This window comes from Eptesicus fuscus, chromosome 2 (genome assembly GCF_027574615.1).
Source record: "Eptesicus fuscus isolate TK198812 chromosome 2, DD_ASM_mEF_20220401, whole genome shotgun sequence".
NCBI lineage: Eukaryota > Metazoa > Chordata > Mammalia > Chiroptera > Vespertilionidae > Eptesicus > Eptesicus fuscus.
This window is the reverse complement of record NC_072474.1, coordinates 86573234-86586819: the sequence shown is the minus strand read 5'-3', so window position 1 is coordinate 86586819 and position 13586 is coordinate 86573234. Positions and strand designations below refer to the sequence as shown.

The 13586-nt window shown below is 39.4% G+C and overlaps 1 long non-coding RNA gene across 1 annotated transcript; it reads left to right on the top strand.

Annotated features, from left to right (window-relative positions):
- Nucleotides 1-251: 251 nt before the first annotated feature.
- Nucleotides 252-8097, top strand: LOC129150850 (uncharacterized). The gene is made up of 3 exons (XR_008557599.1): nucleotides 252-306; nucleotides 4358-4436; nucleotides 7671-8097. It is a non-coding gene; the product is annotated as an uncharacterized LOC129150850 (long non-coding RNA).
- The last annotated feature ends 5489 nt before the right edge of the window (nucleotides 8098-13586 follow it).

The window sequence follows — 13586 nt, the reverse complement described above, 5'->3', positions numbered from 1 at the left end:
CTTGATAAATCTTTATCAAAAGATACTTGGTTTTGTTTTTAACATTTTATTACAGAAACTTTCATAATTCCAAAAGTAAACAGATTAGTATAATCCTATAAATAAAAGCCTTGGTGGTCCTCACAGCAACACGCAGTGATGCCCTCACGCCCTCACAATCCATCACCAGGAGGCAGCCAATGATGAGGCAGAATAGGCCCTTGACGTCAGGGAGGGGCGGGACCTGAGCACTTGCCGGGGAGGGAATAGGACAGGCTCCTTGGGAGGGAACCCAGAGCAGAGCTGCAAGTGGAGCTGGTCACAACGGTAAGGAAATGCCAGAGCTACATCCTCCAGGTTTGGAGGAGAGGGAGACTCAAGTGATACCAGATTTTAAAGGGTGTTCCAGATTTTAAAGGGGGTTTTTCTGAAAAAAAAACTATAAAGAGGCTTCTGAGTCCCTACTTTTCTCAGACTTGGGGGTCATGGAGTGCAGGCTGAACTCAGGGAAAACTTATTAGTGGAGACCACGGGCAGGTTCACTCAGCCTCGGACTTCAGTTTCCTGGCGAGTGTCAGGTGGCTCTCCCCGCCTTCACCTGGTTGCGAGGTTCGGGCTTCAGAAAGTGGCTCAAAAGACTGAGTATACCTTAATCAATAAAGAAATTAAAAAAAAAAAAAAAAAAAAGACTGAGAGCCTCCAGGGTGATTGGGAAGGCGTATTTAATTGGTATTTTACCAACATTTATTATGTTGGTATTTTACCAACAATTAAATATTTATTGGTATTTTACCAACAATTAAGTATTTTCCTACATTTCTATTATTTACCAGTTTAAAACGTGCGCTGGGCCTCTAGTAAACATATAATAACCCCACAAACCAAGCGCTCAGCCTAACAATTGTCAATCCAGAGCCAATGTCATCTGTGCACAGATGTCCTCCTCTCTTCCACAAAACACTGAATTATTTCAAAGCAATTACAACTTTTTACATGAAATTCGTTGGTAAGTATCTCTAAAATTTAAGAACGCTATGAAAAAAACTATACACAACCACTCAACTAAATTAACAATTATTTCTTACTACCAAATAGTGTTCAAATTTCCCTTATCATTTTTGGTTGTTGTTGCCCTTCTAAAAACTTTACTTTTTAGAGAAGGTTTAGAGTCACAGCAAAATTGAGAGGAGGGCACAGAGATTTCCCATATACCCCTCAACCCCACACATGCATAGCCTCATTGTCAATGGCCCCCAGCAGAGTGGTACATTTATACAATTGATGGAGCTATATTAACACATAATAATCATAGTTTACCTTTGATTCACTCTTAGTGTTGCATATTCTATAGGCTTAGACAACGTATAGTTACATGTACCCACAATTATATTATCATACAGATTATTTTCACTGCCCTAAAAATCCCCTGTGTCTGTCTATTCAACCCGTTCCTCCTCCCTACAACTCCTAGACAGCCCTGAGGTTTTTACTTGTCTCCATAGTTTTGCTTTTATCATCATTTAAAAAAACAGTTGTTTCTTCAAATCAGGATCACAAAGCCCATACAATGCATTAGGTTGATATGTTTCTTTTAATCTATAGATTGTCCCATTTCCCCCTTTTTTCCTTGAGACTTATTTCTTGAAGGAAAAGAGCCATTTGTCCTACACAATTTCATAAATATCCATTGTTGCTGATGGTATTGTTATTTAATTGGTATTTTACCAATATTTATTATGTCCCTCTGTCTTCTGCATTGCCTGTGAAAAAGCACATAGAGTTCAAGGTTTGATCAGAATCTGTTTCCATTTTGTGAGATTACTTTTTGGAGGTTACTTTTTATGTATTGCATCATATCATGTCTGGTAGTCTTTCTTTTTATGAGGTTAAGATTGGCCAGTGGGTTCAGATGTTATCAGTCTGATTCAGGCACCTGCCTTTGACATAACAATTTTAGCAGTATATTAATGATTATTACCTAGATCCATTGTTTTATTAGAATATCACCTTTTCATGTCTACTAATGAAAAAAAAATGAGTACATTCTAATTCTAATATCCACTCATTGGCCTAATTTCCTCTATCAGGGAACTTTCCCTCATAAATTATTTGGTTACCCTGGGATACAATCTATAGAAGAAATGTAGGGAAATACTTAATTGTTGCCTTTATTTACCAGTATCTAGAATAATGAGTTGATTCCCTATCAATCTCCAAAGATTACCAATTAGAGGATTTTTTTAAGGGTTATCATTATAAACTCATAGATTTTAATATAGTTGGTCTCTCAATCCACTACATTTATTATTTTTATGGCTGTTTATATTGTCCCATCTTTGGTCTCTGGGCACCTCTTCAGGTTGGCTCAGGGGTCATTGTGACATAATCCCAGTGGTCTTTGATACCTCCCTTCGTTTCTGGTAGACAATTCTTTTGGGTCCATTTAAAAATATTTTCTGCCCCAGATCTGAACTATTTTTTCCAAAGAGCCCTGGTTAGTGGGAAACAGTATTTAGAGAACACATCTGGATACTAGGGGTACTTATTATTATTGGTTTGGTCATAATTTCTATACCTTTTTATTGGTCAAGGTCAGGAGATGTGTATTTAAGAAAATACTTATTTAAATGGGAAGGAAACCAGAACAATTTTTTTCAGTAAGAGAATACAATGGGAAGTACCAGTGCATATCACATGTAGAAAGGGTAAGTATTCTTTCACGAAACTGTATTTAGTATTTTACTTGTGTGTGTGTGTGTGTGTGTGTGTGAGAGAGAGAGAGAGAGTGAGAGAGAGAGAGAGAGAGAGAGAGAGAGAGAGAGAGAACTGATGGGTCACAACCAAGAAAAGGTTTGCAAGTGCTGGAATAGATCAGTTTGAGCCACAATAAAAAAGAACCTCGTACACTGGAAGACTGCTCATCCTCTCAATCAAATGGTCATTTAGTGATGAGATTTGAAAATCAAAAAGCCTTTGTCTTTATTTTATGTTTTTATTCTATTACCAAGAATCATATTTGTAATGAGAAAAATAATAAGAGGAAAACTTTACAGGAATAAAAGAATGAGTTTAGAGCCACATCAATATACTCTGAATGTCCCCCCTCTCCCCCAACCAGGCTTTTAATTTGGTCATAAAGCTGATTTACCTCATTTCTTTTTTGGGACTTTAAGAACCAACATTTCAAATGTTCTGAAAGGGTAAGAATAAGAATGGTCCCTAGATAGGAGGGAGGAATAAAAGGGGAGGTAGCAAGCCTACTCAGTAAGTCAACAACCAGTGACGTGGCTGTCCTGGCTACTTTATTTGCCTTCCACATTGGACATAGTTGACCTGTTAACCCACTTTTAACTTGATTGAAGTTTTTAAAAAGAGAATTACACAGAATACGGTGGAAAGTAGAATGCCCTCAGCTACTGCCAAGGAGAGGAAAGATAGGAGAGTGTGGGGTCAGCTTTAAACAGGAAAGTAATTCAATGGGGCTTGCTGCTCCCGTTTGCTGACAGTGTAGACAGCGAGCAGTGGACCCAGGGCTGTTTCCTCTTAGTGCTAATGTATATCGCAGGTGCGCAGATCAGAAGATAATGAAATTCTAAAAGCCACACCGGATTGGCTGCCTAACAGAATTCAAAATTGGGGTTAAGAACTATAAAACTGACGGGCGTCGTTTTTAGACAGAAAGTTTAAGAGAAACATATTCTTGAAACTCGCAGTCTGCGAGCTCTGCAACGGCTATACATTTCCGAAGGAGTGTGTGAGAAGTCACAGACAGCTTTCAGTAAGGCACAGCAGGAAATGTGCAGTAAAACTCACACTGCACAGGGGCGTGCCCGGGGGCACCGACTCCCCAGCCCCTTACTCTACACCAGTTCTTCCAGCCACCTGCACTTTAAAACAGCCCTGGGGACACTGCCCACCAGACAGGGGGGAGTGCATTTAAGAAAGGGGTCTCTCTCTATCTCTCTGGTGTTCACCTACATACACGTCACTTCCGTCTTCCACTCCTGCGCCCTCACTTGCTCTCTCTGCTCCCCTGTGCAGACACGGAGGGAGGAAGACCTCAGCACCTCTTTGAGTGCCTCCCCCGCCAAAGAATCCACTCACACAAAAGCTCTAGTGAGTAAGGCAGCCGTTGTTAAATGCTTTGGAAGGGAGAGGCAGGAGAGGGTTTATGCTGCCACCCTACAGCAAGCAACTTAAAACATTCCTTTGAGATGTTTATGTTCTACAAAGCCCCATCTCAGTGTCACCCCCACCCTGAGTGATCTTCTTCCCCCTCTGCTGCTTCTACCCGACGTGCCAGCCTACTCATTCTCTTTACTCTCTCCCCCCAGGATTGCCCCAGGAGGCTCAAATTCCTCCCCTCTCTTTTTGGCAGGTCAATTTAGCTGCCTCTGTCCCTGCCCCTAAACGGGGGATGTTATTGCAAGGACTCAGCGAAATAAAAGATTCTCCAGGTAAGAGAACGTGTACTCCTTAGAAAGCAGATTCCATAATTTAAATTCACCCATTCAACAAATAATTGGTATATGGGTGTCTGCCATGTACCAAAAATTGTTCTAGGAGGTGAGAAAGGGTATTATCTAAACAATGCATAACCTTGAAGCACAATTTTTTCCCTATAAATAACTTGTCCTAAATCTGTGCGTATTAAAATACTGGTAGAAAAATTCACTCTCATTAAATAAAAACAATATATACATAAATATATGTATATATGTACATGTGTGTATATATTGTATAAGGTTTTTTTAAAATATTTTCATTGATTTCAGAGAGGAAGGGTGATGGAGAGATAGAAACATCAATGAAGAGAGAGAATCATTGATTGGCTGCCTCCTGCACACCCCCCACTGGGAATCCAGTCCACGACCTGGGCATGTGCCCTGACCTGGAATCAAATCCTGACCTCCTGGTTCATAGGTCGACACTAAAGCACTGAACCATGCTGGTCAGACTATAGGCTTCTTTATTCTACTTTTCTGTTTTTTGTTTCAAAATTTCCATAATGAACTTGTATTATTTTCATAAGAAAATAATTTAGCAATCTTAGTTCATGAAGGAAATCCTGTCTCCAACCCTCCTTCTTGCACAAAATGTTTCCTGGTAATTTGATCCTTTTACTTTTACGGTTTTCTGCTAATTCCACAACTCTCTCTGCACTTTCACATGGATTTTCATTTGTTTGTGGATATTCCCTGTGTGTGTTTAAAAACTGTCCTCCCTCTTAGAGTGAAAGCCCTTCAAGAGGAAGAGTCAGTCTTCAGTTTCCTCTGCATTTTGTTGTCTCCCTATATACCTGCTATTTGTTGAGTAAATGCTCTGATTACATTTCACTAGGTCAGCATTTCTCAAATTGTATGCCCTGGGTCTCTATTTCCTGGAGAAGCTCTACAAATGAAGTTCCTAAACAAATAACGTTAGGGACACAGAATGCTTTATGTCCCCTTGACTATTCACAATGCATATTAGCATATTTAAAGCTCTGAAAAGTCCTGTAGTCAATGAACCTGCTTAACTTACTGTAACTCAGCACTTCCCAAACAGATTTAATTTGAATACCTTAAAAAAAAATGATACCTATTGACATTGAGTGTTTCCTGGGACACTTTATGGGAAATAAATTATTAAAGCCTGTAAGACAGGGGTAGAGATTATATCTTATTTGTCTTTGTCCTTGACATGTTATAATGTTGTCTGAGGCAATAGTGTTGGACACAATAGATGTTTTTGTGTGAATGACGAAGTACCTGAAGGTGAGCTTCTGTGAACAAACCTGTGTGATGTGTAGTTAAATAACTGCAGGCTAAGGGCAGATGGATCAGGTTTTACAAATACTTTCCAGAAGTTTTTAAACCAGAGTTCATATGAAGTTGATCACTAGAATAATGTGTGAAAATGCTCAAATCCCTGGATGAAGGCTAAATTATTGACCTGGAAGATTTGCTAAGGCTATCATGGCTTGTATGCCATGAACCAGGTAGGCTCAGAACATCCGGTGGTGCTCGGTGGTTAGAGTGTCAGCCCACGCACTGAAGGGCTTCAGATTCAATCCCTGGCCCCAGTCAGGGTGCACCAGGAGGCAACCAATTGATGTGTCTCTCTCACATTGATGTTTCTCTTTCTCCCCTTCCCCTCTTCCCCCCTTCCCTTCCATTCTCTCTAAGAATCAACGGAAAAAATATTCGTGGTTAGGGATTAACAAAACAACAACAATAACAACAAATCATCTAGTTTAATTCTTCTCAAGCTTTTTCATGGACACACCCCCATTGGGCAAGGAGAGTGAACTCACACTTTGAGGGAGGTCTGTGGGAGAAGTCTAACTGGCCAAATGCAAGCAAAAAATTTATTTGAAGTTTTATACTTTATCTTAAAAGAAAAATGTCAGTTCCACAATATTCCTGAGTTTATTCTAATATAAAAGTAATGCTTTGCATTTTTTAGGTATAGTTCTTCCACTTGCGAGGCAAGAACCTATTCCTACTCTCCCATTTGACCACGAGAAAACTCACATACAGAGAGAGGAAGTGATTTGTTCAAGACCACACAGCAAATCTCTGGCAAACCTGAGGTTGGAAACAGGGCCCAAGATGGCCAGGTCCATGCTCTTTCCTGATGAGAGGTAGCCCTCAACCTCACATTACACCCACAAAGTGCCATTGGCTCCAATAACCCCATTTTGAAGAATCAATCCGAAAGAAATAATTAGAGATGCAAAGGAAGATACAAAGATGTTATTTATATTAGCATTAAACTAGAAACAATCCAAATCTTTAAAAGTGGGGAAATGGCTAAATGAAGCCCATTTGACAGACTATTTTGTAGTCATTAAAAATGGTACTTATGAGGAATTATATAATATCCTCTCTAATAAAAGAGTAATATGCAAATTAACCATCACTCCACTACACAAACCATGCCCACCAGCCAAGCCACACCCAGCAGCCAATCAGGGCAAGTATGCAAATTAACCCCAGCCAAGATGGCCACCAAAAGGGAGGCTTGGGTTTCCCCAGCAACAGAGTAAGCCAAGCTTTCCACACACTCTGGCGGGCCCAGGCCTCCACTCAAGGATACATAGTTTCAATTATAGAAGGTAAACAAATCCAAAGAGAAATGGCGGCAGCCACGGATGGAGCAGGAGGCTTGGCTCTGCTTCAGGCTACAAAGTTTCAATTGTAGAAGGTAATTAAATTCCAGATACCAGAGCCTCTGCTTGGGTCGCCAGGGGTGTGGCTGGCCTGCAAACCACCACAGGCCCCTTGCCCAGGCCGCTCCACGCCCCAAGGGAACCCCACCCTGATCCAGGACTGTAGGAAGCGGTTATAGGGTTAAGCCTCGGACTGACCTGCTGGCAAAGTTGCAAACAAGTCCCAGCTTGGAGGGCTCAGTCCTCTAAGCATAATTAAGCTTGATCTTGTGACTGCTCCCTAGATCTTTCCTGGGTAGCTAGTGGGCTGTGGGAGGGGCAGCAAGTGCTGCCAAAACAAGTGAAACTTACAACAACATTGTAGATTACCTTGTTTGTCCTTGATTATAAATAAAGCACCAGCTTTGCAGTCTGGATCTGTTCTGTGGCCTCAGCAAGGCACAGAAAGATCCACCCAGCTCCCAGCTTTATGAATCTATTTCTGTGCCTTGTTTTCTTTATTTCTAATATTTCTCAATCCCTGGCTGCCTCCATTTAGAACTGGTTCTTTCATCTCTCTTGCTGCGCGGGACGCGGAAAAGGGAGATCCCCGCCATGTTTGGCCCCCGCCGCATCAGGCCCCCGCATTTTGGCGACCAACGTGGGCCGTGAAAGAAGCAACAAGAGGTATGGGTCAAGGGATCGCTCCCAAGAATTGCGTGCGCCACAGAAAGTGTAAGATACGGAGAGTGTATTGTAGTGAATTGATATGAATTAGCCGGGTGTAAAACGTGGGTAATCCTCAAAAATGCTTTAAACTATGTTCTCTTAAGCGTAGTCAGATTCTTGATTTCTTAAGTTTTGTTGATGAAACCTGGGAAAAGGTTAGAGAGCAGTTGTGTGACCAATACTCAGCAAAAAGTCCAGAGAAAATTCCTATTTTAATTGGTGATGGCCTTGATTCAGCACAAGAGAGTTTAAGAATGTCTAAGTGGGGTACAGCCATGGCCTTACAACCTGCAGTGGAAGGGTGCGAATCTCTAAGAATACCATCTGCACCTCCTCTGCCTCCACATGTAAACTACTTGTAACCAAGTAGAAAAGGATTAAAGGAATTTCTCAGCAACTGCCAATAATTCTTTATCTTAAAAAATCTTTTTCTTTCCTTAAAAAAATAAAATAAAAAATAAAAATTGAAAAAAATAAATAAAAAATAAAAACAGTAGATGCCAGACCATTGCTGAATCTTCCCCCTAAGAAACAAGGAGGTGGGGGAAGGGAGACACATGGCAATCCAATATGGACATCACTCCCCAAGAAAGCCACTTCTTCGTCTCATCTTCATTTTTTTTCCCCAGCTGATGACTTAAAGCTTTTACAAATTCATAAATGCATCCGGGATTTCTGTGCACATGTAAAGGGAAAAGGCCAGTTTTAAAATGAGTGCACATAGTTTTGAGCTGAACTTGACCTTTTGCTGTGTACAGAATAAAAACCCGAGACTGTTTTGGCCTTAAAAATGGCGGAGATGAACCGGGGAAAGAAATACAGGCTAGTTTCCCAAGGCATCTAAAGTAGCTCTTTTGAAATTTCCCGCCCAGTAACCACCAGGAAGTAGAAAGCAAGTTTACATGTGAATTGCCATGGGTTTGTTTCTTGACTTCCCCAGCAGGAAAATTCTTTAAAAAATTTAGCAGCTGTGCCAGGCCTATTGGCTGGAAATTTAAAACTTTTAAGTTCAAATTATCTAGATGTATTGAAATTTATAATACTGAAATGTTGATCTAAGTATGCCTAGTATGAAGTCTAGATGATATAAGTTAATCTATTAATTGAATATGCCTTATATTTTATTTGAAATGTATCCTTAAAAATGTAAAAGTATTAGTTATTTGAGAAATGCTAAGTATTTAATTTGCTACCTAAGATTTAAAGCTCTGAAAGTTTAAGGTCTCTTTTCTCTCCATTAAAAGGTTTTAAAGCTACACCCCTTTTTATGGAGGGAGGGGTGGACATGCCCTTCCCCTGGCATGCAGGTAGGCTGGTTCCTGCCAGCAGCCATCTTAAAAGAATGTTAATTTTCATTTAAATGGCTACACCTTTTGCTAGCCGACCTTCCCAGAAAAGGTCAAGTGGCTAGGTCAAAAGGTTTTTCCTGCAAAAGTGGCTCCTTTAACCTACAAGTTTGCTTCTCAGTTTCCCATGGCAGAAAAAAACATGGTTTAAAGTGAATTATTAGATTTTAAAATTTATTCTTAAAAATATAAAGGTGTTATTAATAAAGAACTGCTAAATATTTGACTTGCAAGCTCTGAAAGTTGAAGGTTCAGATTGAAATGGGAGAAATTAATTAAATATCTAAAGTACAACTTGTTTTTGAGAAAATAAAATGTGTTTTCTCTTAAATAATTAGGAATTCAAAATATGTTACTTCTTGGCCTGATTTTAAAAAAGAGGATTAATTCTGTGATCCAGATTAAATGTAATTGATATTCTTTAAGATAATTTAAGTATATAATCTTTAAATCATATATATATATAAATGTATATATTTGATCTTTCCAAGTGTATTTCAAGGTTTTGAGAGTAGCTTTTAGACATTTCACGGGCCCCAAAATGTTTCAAAAGTCTGTTTCTCTCTTAAAAGAAATATAATTTTAATTAAACCGATTGATACTTGAAATCGCATGGAAAGCTTTATCAAATTAAAATTAATTAATATATTTTACTTATATACATATATATTAAATGTTATGAAGGTTTTCGCCTGTGAGAAGGGCAAAAAACTACATTTCTTAAATATAGCCAAATTTTTCGAAAGCAGAATTTCAAGAAAGACAAAAGCTGTGCTTTTAGATCAGACCAATAAAGTATCAAACCTATAAGTTTTACTGAATAAGCTTCTTCTTTTTTTTTAAAATATATTTTATTGATTTTTTTACAGAGAGGAAGGGAGAGGGATAGAGAGTTAGAAACATCGATGAGAGAGAAACATCGATCAGCTGCCTCCTGCACACCCCCTACTGGGGATGTGCCCACAACCAAGGTACATGCCCTTGACCAGAATCGAACCTGAGACCTTTCAGTCCACAGGCCGACGCTCTATCCACTGAGCCAAACCGGCCAGGGCTGAATAAGCTTCTTTGCTTTTTTAATTAAAGATACCTACTTAAGTTCCTTTATAAATTAGCTTTTAAAATATAATCAAGTTCTCATAAATTAAGTTACAAGAAAAGCCAATGTTTTTATAAGTAATTTAATCCAAGTAAAATCTAGGAACAGATTAGAAGCCACCATTTACTGCCTGACTTTTTGTAGCCTCCTGCATTAAGCTAGAGGCGGGGCAACATAAGAACAGATTGAGCAGCCGCCATGTTGACTGCATGGCTTGCCACATTGCAAACGCCATCTTGAAATAACAAAGGCCAACCTCCTTCCTTTAAATAAGCCAATGTCTTTATAAGCTATTTAAATAAGTCTTCTAAGAAAGTTACTGAAGGCTTCCCATGATCCCTCTGTATATGCAAATTAGCTAACAGGAATACTCTTAAAAAATAAATATAAATTTAATAAAAAGGAGAAATTTAAAAAATTTTGAAATCTCTTTCACTGGTATTACAGTGTAAACTGAGGATTGTTATTAAAATATTAAATCTAATCCATACTAGTGGTCACCATAACCTTAAGAGAATTGTTTCATGTGGCAAAGATTTTTAAATGAAACTCTCTGTAAACTGAAAATTATTTTGGAAGGAAATAAAGAGAGGTTTCCTTCAAATATCATAGGGATTGTAATTGATAACCAATGCATTAGGCCTCAGGAGGTGGAGATAAGAAAAGATTGCCTTAAAACTTTAAATGACTTTTAGAAATTATTAGGGGACTTTAACTGGTTAAGACCTTTTCTATACAAAAAGAAATTGACAGCCAGTTTAAAATTGAATTGCCATGGCCTAGAGCAAAGAATATCCTTACATGATATTATTCTATAAAGTCATTATAATTTTTGATATTTTACAACAGCATATACCAAACAAACTTACAAACTAATTCTTTGAATGTTTGGCAGCAATTTAAAAGCACATGAAAGGATTTAATTCCTTCCACGGTGTGGAAGGCCCCCTGGGAAGGCACTTGAACATTCTATATTGGCCTTTCTTGCTCTTTTTGCCAAGAGGGACCCTTTTCTCACAATCCAATTGCCCACAGCTGTTGTCTGAGCTCTCTATTCCTGCTGAGGTTGAAGCCTCCTGGTGGCTGGTACCATGGATCTGTCTCTCGCCCAATGGTGTGAACTGGGCCCTCCCTGGAGAAGAAACCTGGGTTCCCCAAGATCAATGCCAGGGCCCTGCCAGCAGGCAAGGGGATCCCAAGGCAGGTGCTGGGCATGGAGGCCATATAGGGGCATAGGCTACCAAGGAGACAGAACTGAACCTCACATCACCCTGCTTGGCCCCGGAGGATGGCTGGTTAGCCAGAGACGGGTAAGATTCCTCAGGGGAGGAACAACCTAAGACAGGCACAGTCGCAGAGGGGCCATCAGGAGAGAACTTGGGGGTCAACAGAGGTGGGGCACAGATCCTCACCCCCCCCCCAACATTACAGGAGGTTGGACACTCACCCCTTCTGAGGGGGACTCCTGCCCCATGGCTGCTTCACGATTCCCATGCCCAGCTCAGATCGGGACCCAGGCAACATACAGAGACTTGGCCCAGCTTGGATTGGGACCCAGGCAACAGAGAGTTGGCCGATGGCAGCTGCCCTATATCTAAATCCAGCCTAAATCCAGGAATGCTCAGGGCTTTCTCAAGGATGCAAATAATCCTTTCCATTAATATTTACAGGGTAAACTAAGATTGTTGTTAGAGTATTAAATTTGACAGTAAAATAGTCAAATTTTCAGATTAATTTAAATTGGCTAAATGAAATAAGTGAATATTAAAGAAAATCTAGTTGTACAAAAAGCTGTTCCTAAAGTATTAACCAAAATTTCTATTGGTAATTCATTTCATGGTAAAATTGCTTAACACCCAATGAATCCAAAGCAGTCATATTTTTGTGAAAAAATTAAAAATAAAAGTCATCAAGACTGCATTAAATTTTTTTTACAATAGCCTCATAATAATTAATCAAAAAAGGATAGTAGAATAATATCCTGTAAGAAATATCCTGTAAGTAAATTACATCAAGCCTTAATTGCTTTAAAATTTTACTTTAAAAATTCTTTTTCATGCTGATAAGGCACCCATGAAAAATCTTATGGTGTCAAAATAAGCCAAAGGAAAATCATTTGGACAAAAATCAAAAGGATCCCAAGTCTAATTTATAGAAAAGAGTTCTTTATTAACCTTTGGTCGAGAATATGTTTATATTTCCAGAAAACTCCAAAGCCCATATGGATTCCTGCAACAACGGATCCCAGAGAGGACCTGATAGGACTACTGCAGCCACAGAATAAGCAGTGGCCCACAAGAACAGAGGAGAAATAGTCCAGAAATAAAAATAGTGAAGATGCCTTGCCATGCTAGCAGTCAGCACCTGTGCATTGCTGCGGGTTGACCAGGACCAAGGGCAAGGAAGGTCGGTGTGCACGCTTACAGATCATGTGTGCACACCCTTTTGCATAGAAGTCAAAATGTTTGATGTTTTGTGTTTTTACCAAGACCCCTGACTTGGGGTCTTGCTTTATTTCTAACACAGGGAATGGTATTAACTGCCACATTATAAGAAATATTATACATCAGGCATTAACCGTTTTTACAGATGGATCCAGTTCTAGAAAGGCTAGATCTACTGCAGCAGGGAAACAAGATCCTTCAAACTTCTTATATGTTTCAGTAGCAATACAAGCTCTTATTTATGCCTTAACAGATTTTACTACGGAGCCCATCAACCTATAGTAATAGTGCTTATGTGGTAAGTATGGCCAAAATTATTGTAATAGCTACTATAGGGCACACTAATTCAGAGGAACTTTTCATTTAATTTTCAGCCTTTAAAATGTTATAAGAGAAGGACAATTTCCATGTTTTATTGGAAGCAATGTCCTCAGACTGTTATCCACCTCTCTGTGCCAACTTTAGGAGTAAATCCCCGAGGACTTAAACCTAATCAAATCTGACATAATGGATGTCACTCAATAGTGGAAAGAGCCAATCATACTCTTAAAATCATTTATTAAAACAAAAAAGGGGGAGACAGATGTTATGTGTCACCTCAAGAGAGGCTCAGTCATGCTTTTTATACTTTAAAATTTTTTTGAATTGTGATGCAGAGGCTGTACAGCAGTCGAAAGGCTTCAGGCCTCCTGTACAATAGCCTCCACCGAGTCAGCTAGGTGGAAGGAAGCACAAACCAGACAAGAGTTTTATCAGATTCAGTAATAATGTGGGGAAGAGGTTGTGTTTTATATCTTTCCAGAAGGAGCAATGCAGCCAATTCGGATGCCAGAGCATTACGGCCGTCACCACAATAG